At 35.0% G+C, this 20,417-nt stretch overlaps 2 non-coding genes across 2 annotated transcripts; both read left to right on the top strand.

Annotated features, from left to right (window-relative positions):
- The first annotated feature begins 3,085 nt into the window (after positions 1–3,085).
- Positions 3,086–3,158, top strand: TRNAA-CGC. Its single transcript has one exon. It is a non-coding gene; the product is annotated as a tRNA-Ala (tRNA).
- Positions 3,159–15,515: 12,357 nt separating this feature from the next.
- On the top strand, positions 15,516–15,588 carry TRNAA-UGC. Its single transcript has one exon. It is a non-coding gene; the product is annotated as a tRNA-Ala (tRNA).
- The last annotated feature ends 4,829 nt before the right edge of the window (positions 15,589–20,417 follow it).

Here is a 20,417-nt window from a genome sequence, read left to right as displayed (position 1 = left end):
GTTTTTGAGAAAAATCAACTAAATAATGAAAGATTGGAAGAATCAGAATCGGTTTGACTCAAAAAAAAGTCTAGTAGAAGTTCGTTTATAATTTTGATTATTTAAATAAATTTTTTTTTATATTATAATAATTTATTATTATATATTATTATATAAATAATAAATAATTGAATAATGTAATGTAAATTTATTAAAAAAAAATTATCACTAAAAAATATAGATTCAAATAAAAATAAAAGTCTATACCTATGCCATAGCTTAATGAGTTCTAAGCGATTGTAGTCTGAATTCGTATCTAGGTTTAATGCAAGGTTTCTTAACATTTGACAGTCATCAAGATCATGAACCAAGGGTAAATTTCGTTAGGTGCATTATGTTCATTTTATACTGTTACTTGGTTTAGGTGATTAACCTTATCCAATGACCACCAAATTTTATATAAACTCTTAACATGTCATATTATGCTCAGTATTAAAAAGTCGTAGCTGAGAGTTTATTTACTGGGTTATTTTAATGTTACTTAAATCACGAGCAATTTAGTCGATTTGAAGCCTTCACTCACGATTCTTGGTGTTTTTCTTTCATATTACTTTAATTCATACTTGTTTTAAGGTTTATACAAAGATCCAAGCAATTTCTACAAGTACTTCTTGAGAAGAGTCCAAAATGACTACTTACCTCGTCAAGGACGTTTGGTACCTTTATTTTATAAAAAGGGAGTAGCTCATATAGTAGAGCACTCGCTTCGCGTGCCTCATGCGAGAGGCACATGGTTCTATTCCCTGCCCCCATTGTGTTAGTTTTGAAATCTTAGGTTCTAATCCTTGAAATTGTAAGGATCACATAAGATGGGTTTACCATCCATAAGTAATTAAAAAATGGAATGAGTACAAAGATTCTAGCTTATTACACAATTATTTCTTTTCTTGAGAACTTGAATCTCGATCCTTTTTCTAGTTTATGAACCTGACATCCTGTGTTCAGGCTTCATACATTTCAATTGACAGAGTCTAAACCTATGCCATAGCTTAATGCGTTCCCAGCGACGTAGTCTAAATTCGTATCAAGGTTTAATACAATGTTTCTTAGTATTTGGCAGTCATCTAGATCATGAACCATAAGTAAATTTCCTTATATGCATTATGGTCATTTTACACCGTTAATTGGTTTAACTAATTAACTGTTGGTGTTAATATAACACACCAAAGCCATTTGAATCTCAGGCACTTTTAGAACATCAATTATATTTAATAACTAGCATGTTCATGAGTATTAAAACTCAAGGTGTTTGAGTACTAACCTTTTGTGGTTTAAATTCTTTTTTCCTCATGAACCGGTTTCGAACCACCACTAGTGTCTTCTCCACTATTCTCCCGCCTTAGAACGGAATTGTGGAATCCGGTGAGTGACTAAACTTGGGAGGGATTTAGTATAAATGAAGAGAGAGCTTGTGAGAGTTTTTCTAAGGTTTTTTCAAGGGAGAAGTTCCATGTACATTGACCCCTCTATTTATAGAGTTATGTTTGCATGTTCATGCAAATTTGAGATTATGTGGCAAGCATGCAAGTTTGGTTAACCAAATTTTGACACCTCAAAATTCCACCAACTCAAACATGGATTTTTCCATGAAGTCAACATTTTTTACTTTCTTCATTTTAATTCAACAATTAATTTAATAATTAATTTCAAATTAAAGTAATATTAAATAATTAATTAAACTATTTAATTAATATTTAATATTAATTCAAATGTCAATCTCAATCAATTCCGACACATATTTGATTAAAATATTTAAATCTTATTTAAATATCTCAAATTGTCTATTTTTGTTTAATTCATAATTAAATAAAAATCAGGTTAAATATAACGTATATATGTAGCGCATATTCTCTAATTTGAATTCGAACACTTCGAACTCACTCGTCACACTGTTCTATGGTTTAGTCCGATATGAGCTAGCAGAGGGACCTAATGGACCTATAGATCATGGGCTCCAACGATTCAAGATTAACCGATTAAACTCATTAACCTGGTTAACCAACATTCGTTAACTACTAGGACACTCCACTCTAGCCGAGTAGTTGCACTCCCCTCAATATAGATATATTTCTGTCCATTTGATGTAACCATGATTAGTAAGTCGATCATTCACAGGTTGTTCGTAACTAGAGCTGGGTCAATTTACCGTTTTACCCCTGAAGTTACTTCTTGTTCCTTATGTCTCACTGATCCTCTAATAAACAATTGGTTTGTGGTCCAACCAGTAAACCGAATCCCTCTCAGGCCAATGAGAGGGTGGGGCCCCTTGTTCAAGACCTGGAGTCAGTGCTTAAGGGAACTACCTTTCTTCTATCCCTAAAAGTGGGTAGGAGTGAATTCCGTCTTGCACCCCACGTCCCCAGCCATTCACCCAGTCTTACCCCTGAAATGGGAGGCCTGTTGAGTCGGCGAACTAGAGCCACTCTCACCCATGCAAATCTAAGGATAATTCCGAATAAANTGCATCAATAGTGTCCCCAAGATAAGGTACTCAGCCTTATCCCTGTACTATAGATCATTTTGACTATATATACTTGAACTTGATCCACTCTTATGTCTCTACATATCGTTCAAGTAATTATACTATAGCCAAAGTATTCTTAGTTTATTGGATTTAGATTAAGTAAAATTCACTTTATTCAATAACAATCTTTATTGAATAAACATCAATAATAACTTTATTGAAAATAGAATATGTTTTTATTTACAAACTATGAGTTTTTGGACATAAAACCCAACATTAACCTTATCCAATGACCACCAAATTTCATATAAACTCCTAACGTATCATATTATGCTTAGTATTAAAAATTCATAGGCAGGAGAGTTCATTTAGTGGGTTATTTTAACGTTACTTAAATCCTGAGAAATTTGATCAGTTCGAAGCCTTAAATCACGATTCTAGGTATTTTTCTTTCACATTCCTTTAATTCATACTTGGTTTAAGGTTTATACAAAGATCCAAGAAAATTCTAAAAGTACTTCTTAAAAGAGTCCAAAAGGCTTCTTACCTCACCATGAACGTTTGGGACATTTATTTTATGAAGGGGGTGTAGCTCATATGGTAGAGCGCTTGCTTCGCATGCGAGAGGCACGGGGTTCAATTCCCTGCACCTCCATTTTATTTGTTTTAAGATTCTAGCCTATCTAAGGGTCTTGGTACTATTGTTGTGGGTTCTTATCTTCAAAGCGACACACTGTTAGTCTACGTCTAAGGCTTCATACACATTACATTTCATTTCGTGTCGCCTACGTCAAGGCTTCATACATTACATTTCGTGTCGCCTACGTCAAGGCTTCATACATTACATTTCAAGTGGCATAGTCTAAACCTATGCCATGCGTTCAAAGCAATATAGTTTGAAATTTTATCTATGTTTAATAAAGTTTCATAGCAATTGGAGGTTATCTAGATTATGAACCAAATGTAAATTTCCTTATGTGCATTATGGTTATTTTACACCGTTACTTGGTTTAGTAATTAACCTTCTCCAATGACTACCAAATTTCATATAAACTCTTAACATGTCATATTATGCCTAGTATTAAAAATTTATAGGTAGCGGAGTTCATTTAGTGGGTTACATTAATGTTACTTAAATCACGAGCAATTTGATCGATTTGGAGCCTTGACTCACGGTTCTTGGTGTTTTTCTTTCACATTTCTTTAATTCATACTTGGTCTAAGGTTTATACAAAGATCCAAGAAAATTCTAAAAGTACTTGAAGAGTCCAAAATGGCTTCTTACCTCATCATGAACGTTTGGGACCTTTATTTTATAAAGGTGGTGTAGCTCATATAGTAGAGCGCTCGCTTCGCATGTGAGAGGCACAGGGTTCAATTCCTTGCACCTCCATTGTATTTGTTTTAAGATTAAATATTGAATGAGTACAAAGATCTTAGCCTATCTCACACTATTTCTTTTTTGTTCTTGTTGTAAGTATGTCTCAACCTTAGTTCTGGTCTACGAGTCTTGGTACTATTATTATGGGTTCTTATCTTCAGAACTTGGATCTTGATCCTTGTTCTAGTCCTTGATCGTTGTCTTGTTCTCCAAGACACTCCTAGTACTAGTCATGAACCTGACATTCTGTGTTCAAGCCTTCGTATGTTCCAAGTGACACAGTCCGAAACTACATCAAAGGGTTCAAACATTTCAATTGACACAATTTAAACCTATGTCATAGCTTAGTGTGTCCATAGCGATACAGTACGAACTCGCATCTAGGTTTAATATAAGGTTTCATAGCATTTGGAGGTCATCTAGATCATGAACCAAAGGTAAATTTCCTTATGTGCATTATGGTTATTTTACACCGTTACTTGGTTTAGCTAATTAACCTTGTCCAATGACTACCAAATTTCATATAAACTCTTAACATGTCATATTATGCCTAGTATTAAAAATTTATAGGTAGCGGAGTTCATTTAGTGGGTTACATTAATGTTACTTAAATCACGAGCAATTTGATCGATTTGGAGCCTTGACTCACGGTTCTTGGTGTTTTTCTTTCACATTTCTTTAATTCATACTTGGTCTAAGGTTTATACAAAGATCCAAGAAAATTCTAAAAGTACTTGAAGAGTCCAAAATGGCTTCTTACCTCATCATGAACGTTTGGGACCTTTATTTTATAAAGGTGGTGTAGCTCATATAGTAGAGCGCTCGCTTCGCATGTGAGAGGCACAGGGTTCAATTCCTTGCACCTCCATTGTATTTGTTTTAAGATTAAATATTGAATGAGTACAAAGATCTTAGCCTATCTCACACTATTTCTTTTTTGTTCTTGTTGTAAGTATGTCTCAACCTTAGTTCTGGTCTACGAGTCTTGGTACTATTATTATGGGTTCTTATCTTCAGAACTTGGATCTTGATCCTTGTTCTAGTCCTTGATCGTTGTCTTGTTCTCCAAGACACTCCTAGTACTAGTCATGAACCTGACATTCTGTGTTCAAGCCTTCGTATGTTCCAAGTGACACAGTCCGAAACTACATCAAAGGGTTCAAACATTTCAATTGACACAATTTAAACCTATGTCATAGCTTAGTGTGTCCATAGCGATACAGTACGAACTCGCATCTAGGTTTAATATAAGGTTTCATAGCATTTGGAGGTCATCTAGATCATGAACCAAAGGTAAATTTCCTTATGTGCATTATGGTTATTTTACACCGTTACTTGGTTTAGCTTATTAACTTTATCCAATGACCATAGAATTTCATATAAATTCCTAACATGTCATATTATGCTCAGTATTAAAAATTTATAGTCAGCGGAGTTCATTTACTAATTTATTTTAACGTTACTTAAATCTCGAACAATTTGATCAGTTCAGAGACTTAACTCATTGATCTTGATGTTTTTCTATCACATACCTTTAATTCATCTTGGTTTAAACTTTATACAAAGATCCAAGCAATTTCTACAAGTACTTCGTAAGAATAGTCTAAATTGACTACTTACTTCGTCCTAGACGTTTGGGACCTTTATTTTAATTAAGAGGGTGTAGCTCATATGGTAGAGCGATCGCTTTGCATGCGAGAGACACATTTTACACCGTTACTTGGTTTAGCTAATTAACCTTATCCAATGACCATAAAATTTCATATAAACTCTTAACATATCATATTATGCTCGGTATTAAAAATAAATACACATATCATATTATGTTCAGTATTAAAAATAAATAGGCAGCGACATTCATTTAGTAGAGTATTTTAACGTTACTTAAATCAGAAGCAATATGATCATTTTGGGATCATTTTGGAGCTTTAACTCACCGTTCATGGTGTTTTTCTTTCATATTCGTTTAATTCATACTTTGTTTAAGGTTTATACAAAGATACATGCAATTTCTACAAGTATTTATTATGAAGAGCCCAAAATGGCTACTTACCTTGTCATGGACGTTCCGGACCTTTATTCTATAAACACGGTGTAGCTCATATGGTAGAGTGTAGGTTCAAATCCTTGGACTTGTAAGAATTGTGATTAGATGACTCTAAACTATAGATAAAAAGATGGGTAAATTTTTCATGAGAAATAAAACATAGAGAATTTAAAACATAATTTACAATAAATTTAGGTTAAACGTACCCAAGTAATTAAAATATGGAATGAGTACAAATACTTTACCCTACCATACTATTTTTTTTATTTTTTTTTTATTTGTTCTTTGTAAGTATTTGGATTCTCTTGTTATTGATCCGTGAGTTCTTATCATGATCTTCCTTAGAACTTTGATCTTTGGATTATGAGGTCTCAACCTTAGTTCTGATCTAAGGGTCTTAATACTAATGTTCTAGGTCCCTATCTTTAGCATTTGGATATGGATCCTTGTTCTAGCCGTTGAGCGTTGTCTTGTTTTCCAAGACACTCCTGCAAATATTTACAGTGCTAGTAATGAACTTGACATTTTGTGTCCAAGGCTTCATACATTCAACAATTGAACCTATGTCTACAGCTTCATGCATTACAAGCGACGTAGTCTTAACTCGTATATAGGTTTGATACAAAGTTCCATGGCATTTGGAGGTCATCTAGATCATGAACCAAAGGTAAATTTTCTTAGAAGCATTATGGTCATTTTACACCATTATTTGGTTTAGCTAATTAACCTTATCCAATGACCGCCAAATTTAATATATAATCTTAACATGTCATATTATGCTCATTATTGAAAATTCATTAGTAGTAGAGTTCATTTAGTGGGTTATTTTAACGATACTTAAATCTCGAACAATTTGATAAGTTAGGAGCCTTAACTCACGGTTCTTTGTGTATTTCTTTCATATTCCTTTAATTCATACATGGTTTAAGGTTTATACATAGATTCAAGCAATTTCTACAAGTATTTCTTAAGAAAAGCTCAAGATGACTACTTACCTCGTCATGGACGTTCGAGACCTTTATAAAGGGAGTGTAGCTTATATGGTAGAGTGTTTGCTGCATGCGAGAGGCACATGGTGCAATTCCGTGCACCTCAATAATAAATTTATTTTATACATACATAAGTAATTGTCATTTTATTTAAAACAAAAGAGTAAGTACTTAGCCGCACTCTCTTTTTCTTGTTCTTGTTGTAAGTACTTACACTCTTTAGTTATGTTCTTGATAAAATTTTCATGAGAAATAAAACATAGTTTGAACCTTACGATAAATTTCTTTATGGTAAATTTTCTTAGGGGCATTGTAGTCATTTTACATCGTTGTTTGGTTTAGCTAATTAACCTAATCCAATAACCACCAAATTTCATATATAATCTTAACATGCCAAATTTAATGATATGATTGACATGCAAAACGACGAGCTAGCATGAAATACAACCTCGACATATGCATGAAAGATATGATAAATGATATGATAAATGATATGATAAACGATATGAAAAATGATATAACAAAATGATATGATATGAAGGAAGATGCGCTGGGTTGCACTAAATGATAATGAAAATGAAAAAATGTTGGGACCTCATGCATTATTGTGCGCTCATGCAATGGGGGATACCCCTTCTTCTTCAATATATTATGGACGCGTATGCTACTAGGCAGGGTAACGCTCATTATGTTTATCATAATACCGGGTCACTATTCCTAACGAGTGTCTTGCATCAACAGATACCACAGAATGCTCGCCCGACTAGAAAGAGGACTAGGAGGTGTGTAAATCAATTGGTGGGTCCATACNTCTTAGGGGCATTGTAGTCATTTTACATCGTTGTTTGGTTTAGCTAATTAACCTAATCCAATAACCACCAAATTTCATATATAATCTTAACATGCCAAATTTAATGATATGATTGACATGCAAAACGACGAGCTAGCATGAAATACAACCTCGACATATGCATGAAAGATATGATAAATGATATGATAAATGATATGATAAACGATATGAAAAATGATATAACAAAATGATATGATATGAAGGAAGATGCGCTGGGTTGCACTAAATGATAATGAAAATGAAAAAATGTTGGGACCTCATGCATTATTGTGCGCTCATGCAATGGGGGATACCCCTTCTTCTTCAATATATTATGGACGCGTATGCTACTAGGCAGGGTAACGCTCATTATGTTTATCATAATACCGGGTCACTATTCCTAACGAGTGTCTTGCATCAACAGATACCACAGAATGCTCGCCCGACTAGAAAGAGGACTAGGAGGTGTGTAAATCAATTGGTGGGTCCATACTCACATGTGTGAACCGTGTGTAAAAAAAATTAAGTACACATCCAAATTGTCCGTTAGGATAGCCGCCATAAGAAAATAGACTCTTATGATAGGTTTCATTCATGAAATTGTATGGGTTTGCATTTAACCTCACTAACTTCGTGGGTCACTTACTAAGTATTTCTTAAAATACTTCAGCCAAATGCAAATTCTATTTAAGGTAAAGGCAAGGCATCACTGTACCAATGATGACGACATTGCAATTCGAGACCATGACACATGCATAGAGTAGATGCATTTATTTTCTTAGACTTAGGCTAGAATATGAGGTTTTTAATTTAAATATTTATTTATTTTATTTAGTCTTTCATTTTGTCGTTTTAAACATGTTTTCGAATACGTAAGTCCATGATAGTGTTTTAAGATCGAGTTAATGTTTTATGAAGAAGTTTAAATGCTAATTTATGCATAGAAATGATTATGCTATGATGATGGTAACGACTCTAGGTAAGTAGAAATCTAGGGTCGTTACACATTCCTAAATCGGAGAAAGTGCAAAAATGTCTAATTCCTATCGGGTTGACTTTGATTTTTTCTATCATTTTATTTTATATTTTCTTTGGTCCCGGTGTAAATTTAAACATTTTTCTCTCCTACCACATCAAGAAATTCGAACCCCTAAATTCTTCAATAAAATCATTGAATTTAATAATAAAAAGGAAAAGTAGGAGAGTTCGTACCTATCCAGTATAGCTTATTTGGTAAAGCTCTTTTGTACGTGAGAGGCATCAAGGTACAGTTGGCATCCCGAAGGCATAGGGTTTATACTCACTTTTTATATGAGGACACCCTCACTTGATAGAGTGTAGCTCAAGGCATAGGGGGCACAGGGTACAATTCGTTAAGTTTTTGCTTAGCTCATATTGGGTGCTAAGGGCACAAGATTCATGTTCTTGCACCTCTATGACTCTATGGTCTTTTTTTTTTATGAACCTAGAATAATATAAGTTGTGTAAATAGGGTTTAGCTCATACAGTAGAGTGCTTACTTTGCCATCGGGTTCCATTCACTCCACCACTTACATAAGAAGAGTAATTTTGTAACAATCCTAGATTTAAACTTATTTAGAGTCATATTAATTTCATAAAGTAATCATTTTTTTTTTTTTTTTTTTAGAAATAACTTAATCAAAACAATGTCATGGATTTGCGTGTTCGAAAATATCATTAAAACAACACAACAATAAATTAACTGAAATAATTAAACATTTAAATTAAAAACATCTTATTATAGCCTAAGTCTAAGAAAATAAATGCGACTACCTCATACATGTAAAATGGTCTCGAGTTGCGATGTCGTCGTTAGTCGTACAAGGATGTCTTGCCTTTACCTGAAATACAAGTAGCACGTGACTTGAGTATTTTAAGAAATACTCAGTAAGTGACCCATTTGTTGAGGTTAAATGCAAACACATAGAATCATGAATGGAACCTATCATATCAGTCTATTTTTCTACAGCGACTATCCTAAGCGGGGAATTGGATGTGTACTTAATTTTCCAACACATGGTTTATATGTGCGAATATGGACCCACCAGTATGTTTGCATACCTCCTAGGCCTTTTTTAGATCGGGCAAGCATTCTCTAGTAGTTGTTGATGCTAGACACCCATTAGGAATAGTGACCGTCATGGTAGCATTATGGTAAACATAATGATCGTTTTCCTGCCTCGTACTGTATGCATCCATACTATCGTAAAAGGAGAAGGGGTATCCCCAATGCATGAACACACAATAATGCATGAGGTCACAACATTGTTTCATTTTTATTATCATGTACTACAACCCCGTTCACTCAAGCTTTCCTCTCCAAATACGATAATGGTAGCAACTTTATGCTCATCATGACTTAGATCCTTTCTCAACTGTACTGCTAACACCATTTTCATCCCTCTAGGCTAATGGGTGTTTTTCTGGATAATTATCGGGTTCGACCCCGTTATTACCAAGCTTTTTGCTAGGGGCATGGGAATAACTTTGTGTTCTAGTAGGAAGTTTGTCCTTAACACGATGTCGAATTCGTCCATCTTGACTATCGCAAAGTCAGTTTGTCCAATCCAAGTCCCCAACTTAATGGGAGTTCTTTTCGCAACTCCTAAGACGGGTAAAGCAGTCAAATTGATTATCTTCATCTTTCATGCATCTAGATGCCAAAGGATTCAATCATTTTGCTTTGGTCTTCGTCATGGAGTTGGGGGTGGCTCTAGAGTCGACAGTAGTGTTTCTAGTCACTCTATGATTAACTCAGACCTCAACATACATAAAACTGCAATCCATTAGCTTTGTTGTCTCTTCCACTCTCTTCTGAAAAGTAGACAATATGTACCTTCCCATCTCCGAGTTGCTGATATTTTCAGAAAAAGTGTTTCTAGACCTCTCTTTTAACTTTTCAGATCCAAGTTTTACGTTCGTTCAAGTCCAATGCTCAGCTTGCAGGGTGGTCTTAGGGATATTTAGCCTTAAATTATGATTTATCATATGTATCATATTTGACCGTTATTATAAGCAAATATCGTGTAAGATACTTGACTCCTATTTCCGCTTACTATAAATATCATATTTGCCCTTTTATGATAGTCAAATATATTGTATTCATTTATTACTCCTCCTTCCATCTCTGATTCATTTCCTATCTTTTGAAAAAAAAAATTTCTGAAGGATTTTTTTGACTGAAAATAACTTAAATGGCTAAGATCAGGTGACACTTATCTACTTTAAACAATTTTTTTTTTCCTCTTTCTTCTTTTTTCTATCCCTTGTTTCTTAAACCTTCTTCATTAATTCTTGTTTATGTTACTTTCATGTACCTAAAAATGACCAAAATAACCCTAAACGGTTGAAGGTTGACTTTGAATTTTCTTTCATTTTTATTTTATACCATTTTTAGTTACAGAAGATTATCTAAGAATTTTTCTCTTCTACCACATTTTAAATTTTGGCTTCTTCCTTAATCTAAAATTTTAAACTAGAAATTTACTCGTGGCGGGACTTGTGTGTCACAATATCTCAATGCTAAGCTAGTGTCAAGTTCAACGCCCCTTAAGGCGCCACGACACTCTTTAGTGCAAAAAAGCATGTGTCTTACGTCTTTATCCATAACGTCAACGTCTTGATGCTACCCAAAATTTTCTATAGTATTCATGCATGTTTGGAATAGCACCTTGACCATGCACATATTTTTCCTATATATTCTTCTTTTTATAGTTGAATTGAGGGAGACAAATTTCACGAGAAAATTCGTATTTTTTATTTGTAAATCTTTTTTAAAAACTAGAAAACCTTTCGATACCATGAAAGAATTATCAAGCTCGTGATTTAGAAGATCGCACATGACTGAAAATCAACACACGACATTAGTTCTCTCTTTCTCTTCTATTTTACCGCTTTTGTCATGTATCTTACGTTTTGGTTAATATCATGTTTATTATCGAAAACTAGACAACATGTTGGTTTCATATCCTTGCATGAGAGTCTAACATGCTAAATCAATTTCCTAATGTCAAGACTTCATTTTCAAGGTTTCGAAAATTAGACTGCGACTATAAAGACAAAGACAAAAGCACATAAAATAAAAGTAAAATAAAATAAAATAAAAAAATACGGTAAAATTTAAATCAAATTTAAGCAAACAATATCACAGATAAATCAAAACACAATCTGATTACAACTTAGTGTTGTTCAAGTTTATTACAAATGAGAACGAATTTAGGTTATATTTACAAACAAATATCAAAAAGACCAACATGATGTAAGAAATTATCAAAACGCCCCTATGAAGAGATTTGTTATGAATGTTGTTTTACGTGCTTTTCATTGTGTTAGAGAGAAAGATAGACTATTGCGATCTTATCTATAAGGGATTGATGGATGCTATCTCCCAATTGAGCTTGTTTGCTTGTATGTTTGCATGATATAGTATATGTTAGCTCAAGGTGTTTGACTATGTGTTCTCTCTGTAGAACATGTTTATCTGCACAAAACTAGGGCGTTAGAGTTAGGTTGGCTAGATGATGACCTAGGTCTGGTTGTCTCCAATAGACTGAGCACTTTATGATCGTGAGCGACGGTCAGAGTATCTAGACTCTAGTGCTTCAAGACTAAGAAATATTCAAGGAGTCAAAATAGAACAACCTAGAGCTAGAAGACCGTGTTAAGCTACCTAGCCGCCTTAGGAACCCAATAGACCTTTTCAACTCCCAGATATGACAAAGGTGTAGTTTAAATTATGGATGCTGCACTTAGGTGATCGATAGATGCAACTCCCTAGAAAAACATGCGTGAGAGAACTCAGTTAAGATTAGGGCGCTACAGCTAGTGTGACATACACGTTGACCAAGTTCAAAATGTGTCCATTAGACCTTGGACCTCAATATCATTAGTGGTGATCAAAGGTCCCTAAGAACCTCGTTGACCTCTGTGTCCTAGAAACGAGAGATGAGATTTAAATTGCCTAAAAGTCCTTAGGAACCTCGTAAGCCTCCACGTCAACCAAGAATGATCAAGATAGCTCATTAAGCTATAGTAGTGTGAACAGTGTCACATGGCTGTTCACTACCCTTTCCACTTCGGTATTGTATCGTCGAGACTCTACTTTGGTTTCCATACCTTGGATCTAGGCGTTGCTTGTTAGGTTCATACAACGTGTGCCCCAACCTAGTGTAAATGACCAAGGGTCTCCTAAAATAGGACCCTTGTGCTGTAAACCCGTCCCTGAGTGTCGGTTGACCTAGTAGCTAACCGGCACACAGGGGATGGCTTCCCCAAGACTTTGAAGACTTTATGGTCCTGTGGGAGAGTTTTCAGGTAGCCCCATGGATGATGCTCAAATTGTTGTTTAGATTCAGATCCAACCATACTGTTTTGCAACTTATGAGTTCTTGCCTCAACCTAGAACACTGATCATTCACTGCATAAACAAGTCAAGCCACTTAAGTCGAAGAAAAGAAAGAATGGAAAACTCACATAGACCCCTGTGTGTATCCAGTTGCTTAGAGAGCATTGAAACTTAAGCCCAAACTTCCTAGAACAATGAGTAAAGCCCGTGATACTTACTAAGTTAAGTATGCGTTGAAAGCCTACGAGTAGGTTGCTTATTGAGTATTAATAGACTCACCCCTTTCTCTTTTCTTTTTCAGGTGTTTATAGGCTGCTGCTCGAGGTGAAGGAGCATTCAAGAGTTTTGTAGTCATAGTGGGGGTTGTTCTAGAGTGCTAGCCCATTTTTACATTTTTTAGGCTTTTAAATTTTTGTTTTATAATGGTTTCCCGGTTTGTAATATTTTGAACAACATGTCTTATAATTGGACTTAATTTTGTATTTAATTTTGGTGTTCACTTTTTTTTTTTCTAATTGAAATTTCAGCGGATTTTATTTTTTTATTTTTTTATTTTTTTAATTATTTTCTCTTTCGTTTTTTTAGTCTTGATTCGAGTCTCACATGCTAGAGCTCTCACTTTGCATGCCAGAGGTACCACAAGTACGATTATCTACTCCGTAAGTTGCCTACCACACTCTTTCTTTCCTTGTTCTTGTTGGTGTACTCAATAAGTAGTCTGTCACACTCTTTCTTTCCTTGTTCTTGTTGTAGGTACTTATGCGGACTTTGGTCCTTGAATTCTAAGATGTCAACCTTAGTTCTAGGTTAAAGGGTCTAAGTACTAGTTTTCTTGGTTTGTAAGTGTACTTAGACGGACTTTGGTCAATAGGTTCTAAGATCTCAACCTTAGTTCTGATCTAAGGGTCTTAATACTATTGTTCTGGGTTCTTGTCTTCAAAACTTGGATCTTGATCCTTGTTATATTCTTTGATCGTTGTCTTGTTCTTAGTCACTTTCTAGGTTGTTTTGTTTTTGTTTCATTCTCCCAGACACTCCCCCTAGGATTTATGGTACTAGTCATGAACTTGACAACTTGTGTCCAACGCTTCAAACGTTCCAAGTGACACAGTCTGCATCATACGCTCCAAGCAACACAGTCTGAAACTACGTCCAAAGCTTCATACGTTCTAAGTGACGTAGTCTGACCCCGTATCTAGGTTTCATAAAAAATTTCATAGCATTCAGAGGTTATCTAGATCATGAACCGAAGGTAAATTTCCTAAGGAGAATTACGATTATTTTACACCGTTACTTGGTTTAACTAATTAACCATATCCAATGACAACCAAATTTCATATATAATCTTAACATGTCATATTATGCTTAGTATTCAAAATTCATAGGCAGCGGAGTTCATTTAGTGAGATATTTTAACGTTACTTAAATCTCGAGCAATTTGATCGATTTGGAGTCTTCACTCACGGTTCTTGGTATTTTCCTTTCATATTCCTTTAATTCATACTTGATTTAAGGTTTATACAAATATCCAAGCAATTTCTACAAGTATTTCTTAAGAAGAGTCCAAAATGGCTACTTACCTCGTTATGGACGTTCAGGACCTTTATTATGTAAGGGGGTTGTAGCTCATACGGTAGAGCGCTCGCTTTGCAAACAAGAGGCACAAGGTTCAATTCTGTTTTGATCTAAGGGTTTGGGTACTTTTTTTATGCTTCTTATCTTCAAAACTTGGATCTTGATCCTTGTTCAGTCATTGATCATTGTCTAGTATTTATGGTACTAGTCATGAACCTAACATCCTGTGTCCAAAGCTTCATACATTCAAACCGATAGTCTTAACCTACGTCCAAAATTTTATTCATTTCAAGTAACAAAGTTTGAAAGTGTTAACCTACGTCCAAGATTTCATACATTTCAAGTAACAAAGTTTGAACCTATGCCATGGGTTCATGCATTCCAAGCGACATAGTCTGTACTAGAATCTAGGTTTAATAAAAAGTTTCATAGTATTTGGAGGTCCTCTAGATCATGAACCAAAGTTAAATTTACTTATGTGCATTATAGTCATTTTACACTGTTACTTGGTTTAGCTAATTAACCTTATCCAATAACTACAAAATTTCATATAAACTCTTAGCATGTCATATAATGCTCAGTATTAAAAATTCATAGAAGCGGAGTTCATTTAGTGGGTTATTTTAATGTTACTTAAATCATGAGCAATATAATTGGTTCGGAGCCTTAACTCACGGTTCTTGGTGTTTTTCTTTCACATTCCTTTAATTCATAGTTGGTTTAAGGTTTATACAAAGATCCAAGCAATTTCTACAAGTAGTTCTTAAGAAGAGTCCAAAATCGCTACTTACCTCGTCATGGACGTTTGGGACCTTTATTTTATAAAGGGGGTGTAGCTCATATGGTAGAGTGCTCGTTTTGCATGCGAGAGGCACAGGGTTCAATTCCCTGCACCTCCATTGTGTTTGTTAAGGGTCTTGGTACTATTGTTTTGGAATCTTATCTTCAGAGCTTCTTACCTCATCATGAATGTTCGAAACCTTTATTTTATAAAAGGGGTGTAGCTCATGTGGAAGCGATATAGTGTTAACCAATGTCCAAGTTTCATATATTTCAAGTGACACATTTTATACACATTTTGAACCTATGCCATGGGTTCATGCGTTCAAAGCGGCGTTGTCTGAACTCGAATCTAGGTTTAATAAAAAGTTTCATAGTATTTGGAGCTCATCTTGATTTTGAACCAAAGATAAATTTCCTTATGTGCATTATGGTCATTTTACACCGTTACTTGGTTTAGCTAATTAACCTTATCCAATGACTACCAAATTTCATATAAACATTTAACATGTCATATTATGCTCATATTAAAAATTCATAGGCAGCGGAGTTCATTTAGTAAGTTATTTTAATGTTACTTAAATCACGAGAAATTTGATCGGTTCAAAGCCTTAACTCACGGTTATTGGTGCTTTTCTTTCACATTCTTTTAATTCTTACTAGGTTTAATGTTTATACAAGGATCCAAGCAATTTCTACAAGTACTTCTTAAGAAGAGTTCTAAATGGCTACTTACCTCATCATGGACGTTCGAGACCTTTATACTATAAAGGGGGTGTAGTTCATATGGTAGATTGCTCGCTTCGCATGCAAGAGGAACAAGGTTCACCTCCTCCATTGTGTGTTTGTTTTGAAATCGTAGGTTCAAATCCTTGGAAGTGTAAGGATCTCCAAGACACTCCCTCTAATATTAAGCTAGATCATGAACCAAAGGACCAAATATTAATTAACTTTATCCACTTAGCACAAAAATTCATATAAACTCTTAACATATCATATTAAATAATGTGCAATTTGATTAGTTTGGTCAATCACGATTCTTGGTATTTTTCTTTCCTTTATTTCATACTTGGTTTATGGTTTATACAAAGATACATACAATTTCTACAAGCATTGATTATGAAGAGTCTAAAATGACTACTTACCTTGTCATGGACGTTCAAGACCTTTATCTATAAAGGGGGTGTAGCTCATATGGTAGAGCACTCGCTTCGCATGCGAGAGGCACAGGGTTCAATTTCCTGCACCTCCATTGTGTTTGTTTTGAAATCTTAGGCTCGAATTCTTGGAATTGTAAGGATTTCCAAGACACTCCCTCTAATATTAAGCTAGATCATGAACCAAAGGACCTCATGAGCAATTTGATGGTGTTTTTCTTTCCTTTAATTCATAATTGATGCATGTAATTTCTACGAGCATTGATTATGAAGAGTCCAAAATGGCTACTTATCTCGTCATGGACGTTCGAGACTTATATTTTATAAAGGGGTGTAGCTCATATGGTAGAGCACTTGCTTTGCATGCAAGAGGCACAGAGTTCAATAATTCTCTGTTTCTCTTTCCTTTAATTCATACTTGGTTTAATGTTTATACAAAGATACATGCAATTTCTACAAGCATTGATTATGAAGAGTCCAAAATGGCTACTTACCTCGTCATGGACCTGTTCGGGACATTTGTTTTATAAAGAGGGTGTAGCTCATATGGTAAAGCGTTCTCTTTGTATGGAGAAGCACATGGTTCAATTTCGTGCAACTCCATTTTGTTTGTTTTGAAATTTTAGGTTCAAATACTTATTATTGTAAGGATCAGATGACTCGATAGGAGGGTAAATTTTATACGTTTATAATTTTATAATTTACAATACATTTATTTTATACATTCATATATAATTAAAACATGAAATTAATGAATGAGTATAAAGATTCTAGCCTATAAAACTATTTCTTTTCTTGTTCATGTTGTAATTATTTGGACTCTTTAGTTCTTATCTTTAACTTGTGAGTTCTTATCGTGATCTATAGAACTTTGATCCTTAAATTATGAGGTCTCTAACCTTAGTTTCGATCGAAGGGTCTTGGTACTATTGTTCTGTGTTCTTTTCTTAAGAATTTGGATCTTAATCCTTGTTCTAGTCCTTGATCGTTGTATTGTTCTCCAAGAAACTCCCCCTAGTATTTATGGTACTAGTCATGAACCTGACATTCTGTGAACAAGGCTTCATACGTTCCAAGCAACACAGTCTGAACCTACGTTCAAGGCTTCATGCATTTCAACCGACACAGTCTAAACCTATGTCATGACTTCATGCGTTACAAGCGACATAGTCTAAACTCGTATATAGGTTTAATACAAAATTTCATAGCATTAAGCAGTCGTCTAGATCATGAACCAATGGTAAATTTTCTTAGGTGCATTATGTTCATTTTACACCGTTACTTGGTTTAGCTAATTAATCTTATCCAATCACCTACCAAATTTCATTTAAACTCTTAACATGTCATATTATGCTCGGTATTAAAAAGTCATAGGCAGCAGAGTTCATTTAGTGGGTTATTTTAATGTTGCTTAAATCACGAGCAATTTAGTCGGTTTGAAGCCTTAACTCACCGTTCTTGGTGTTTTTCTTTCATATAACTTAATTCATACTTGGTTTAAGGTTTATAAAAAGATTGAAGCAAGTTCTACAAGTACTTCTTGAGAAGAGTCCAAAATGACTTCTTACCTCCTCAAGGACGTTTGGTACCTTTATTTTATAAAAGGGGGTGTAGCTCGTATGGTAGAGAGCTCGCTTCGCATGCGAGAGGCACAGAGTTCAATTCCTTTGAATTCTTAGGTTCTAATCCTTGAAATATTAAGGATCACATAAGATGGGTACAAAGATTCTAGCTTATTACACAATTATTTGACATCCTATGTTCAAGTCTTCATGCATTTCAATTGATAATTCGGATCTAGGTTTACTATAAGGTTTCTTAGCATTTGGCTAAATTTTACACCGTTAATTGGTAATTGGTTTAGCTAAAATTGGTTTAGCTAATTAACCTTATTCAATGTCCACCAAATTTTTCATATAAACTCGTATTATGCTTGGTATTAAAAATTGATAGGCAGCCGAGTACATTTAGTGGGTTTTTTTAACATGAGAAATTTGATCTTTCAATACATTTATTTTATCCATACATAAGTAATTAACAAATGGAATGAGTACAAAGATTCTAGTATATTACACACTTTCTTTTTTTTCTTGTTCTTACTGCCATGGTCCTACATTCTTGACCGCGCGGCATCATGATCTAGACACGCTCATGACTAGCTTTAAGGGGAATTAAGCCCCATATATATTTTTCACCCCGACTTTGTGGCTTCGTCGGACCTTGGCGAGGTTTGTCTTCGCCAATTGAACATCGGTTGTGAAGAATCCAAGCTAGTTCGACCACACACGCCGCCTGCGCGTGCATGTTCAATAGTATGCGACACAACCGACTTACCTCTACACTAGGCCAAGTCATTCGCCTTGACCTTGCCTCTACTCGGGCCAAGGACTCCCAATGCACCATCGCGTCTCATCTTGTCATCTCGATCTCCATCGACATGGCCAATATGTCTTGATACCATCCTGAGTCTCAGGGTGTTGTTGGCCATCAAAACTCACTTGGTCATGCTATCGAGAACGGGCCCGCGTGTCGCTCATCTCATCGAGACTTGCCAAACAACCATCCATCCGGGTTCTATCGAGGCATTGCCCTCCCGTGCCCATGCCATGTCATTTATGGATAGAGGGTGTATGTAGCAACCTCCAACACGCGGGCTGGAGCGCAACACCCGCACACCCGTGTCGCCCGATACTGTCCTTGAAAAAATCCATTTCAAAGGAAGTTGCACGAGACACTAATCTCGGCACACTCGCCCACACTGTGACACACGTAGGTGCCAGAGGGTAGCTCACTTAGGCCATAGGGCAAAGAGGTTGTAAGTACTTGGACTCTTTAGTTCTGTTCTTGACTTGTATGTTCTTATCATGATCTATGTTTAAGACTTTGCTCCTTGGAGTATGAGGTCTCAACCTTAGTTCTGGGCTAAGGGTCTTGGTACTGTTATTTTAGGTTCTTATCTTCAGAACTTGAATCTTGATCCTTTTTCTAGTCCTTGATTGTTGTCTTATTCTCGAAGACACTCCCTCTAGTCATGAACGTGACATCTTGAGTCCAAGGCTCATACGTTCCAAGCGACACAATGTTAACCTACGTCCAAGACTTCATACATTTCAAGTGACACAGTCTGAACCTATGCAATGGTTTCATGCATTCCAAATGACATAGTTTAAACTCACATCTAGGTTTAATACAAAGTTTCATAGAATTTGGAGGTCATCTAGATCATGAATCATAGGTAAATTTCCTTAGGTGCATTATGGTCATTTTACACTGTTAATTGGTTTAGCGAATTAACCTTATCCAATGACCATCAAATATCATATAAACTTCTAACATGTCATATTATGCTCGTATTAAAAATTCATAGGCAGTAGAGTTCATTTAGTAAGTTATTTTAACGTTACTTAAATCCTGAGAAACTTGATCGGTTCGGAGCCTTAAATNCTTTCATGTACCTCATTAACAAAGCGGCACTAAAATGACCAAAATAACCCTCAACCCTGAGGGTTGACTTTGAATTTTCTTTCATTTTTCTACCATTTTANTAGAGTTCATTTAGTAAGTTATTTTAACGTTACTTAAATCCTGAGAAACTTGATCGGTTCGGAGCCTTAAATCACGATTCTAGGTATTTTTCTTTCACATTCCTTTAATTCANCTACCATTTTTAGTTAGGAGAGATTTTCTAAGAATTTTTCTCTTCTATGGCATTTTAAAATTTTGCTCCTAAGATTCTAAAAAAAAAAATTCCTTGAATTAAAATTTTAAACTAGAAATTTGCTCGTGTTGAG

The sequence above is a fragment of the Cucurbita pepo genome, chromosome LG06, assembly GCF_002806865.2.
Source record: "Cucurbita pepo subsp. pepo cultivar mu-cu-16 chromosome LG06, ASM280686v2, whole genome shotgun sequence".
In the NCBI taxonomy this organism is placed as follows: domain Eukaryota; kingdom Viridiplantae; phylum Streptophyta; class Magnoliopsida; order Cucurbitales; family Cucurbitaceae; genus Cucurbita; species Cucurbita pepo.
Note: the sequence above shows the minus strand (reverse complement) of the source record. Positions and strands in the feature narration are given on the sequence as shown.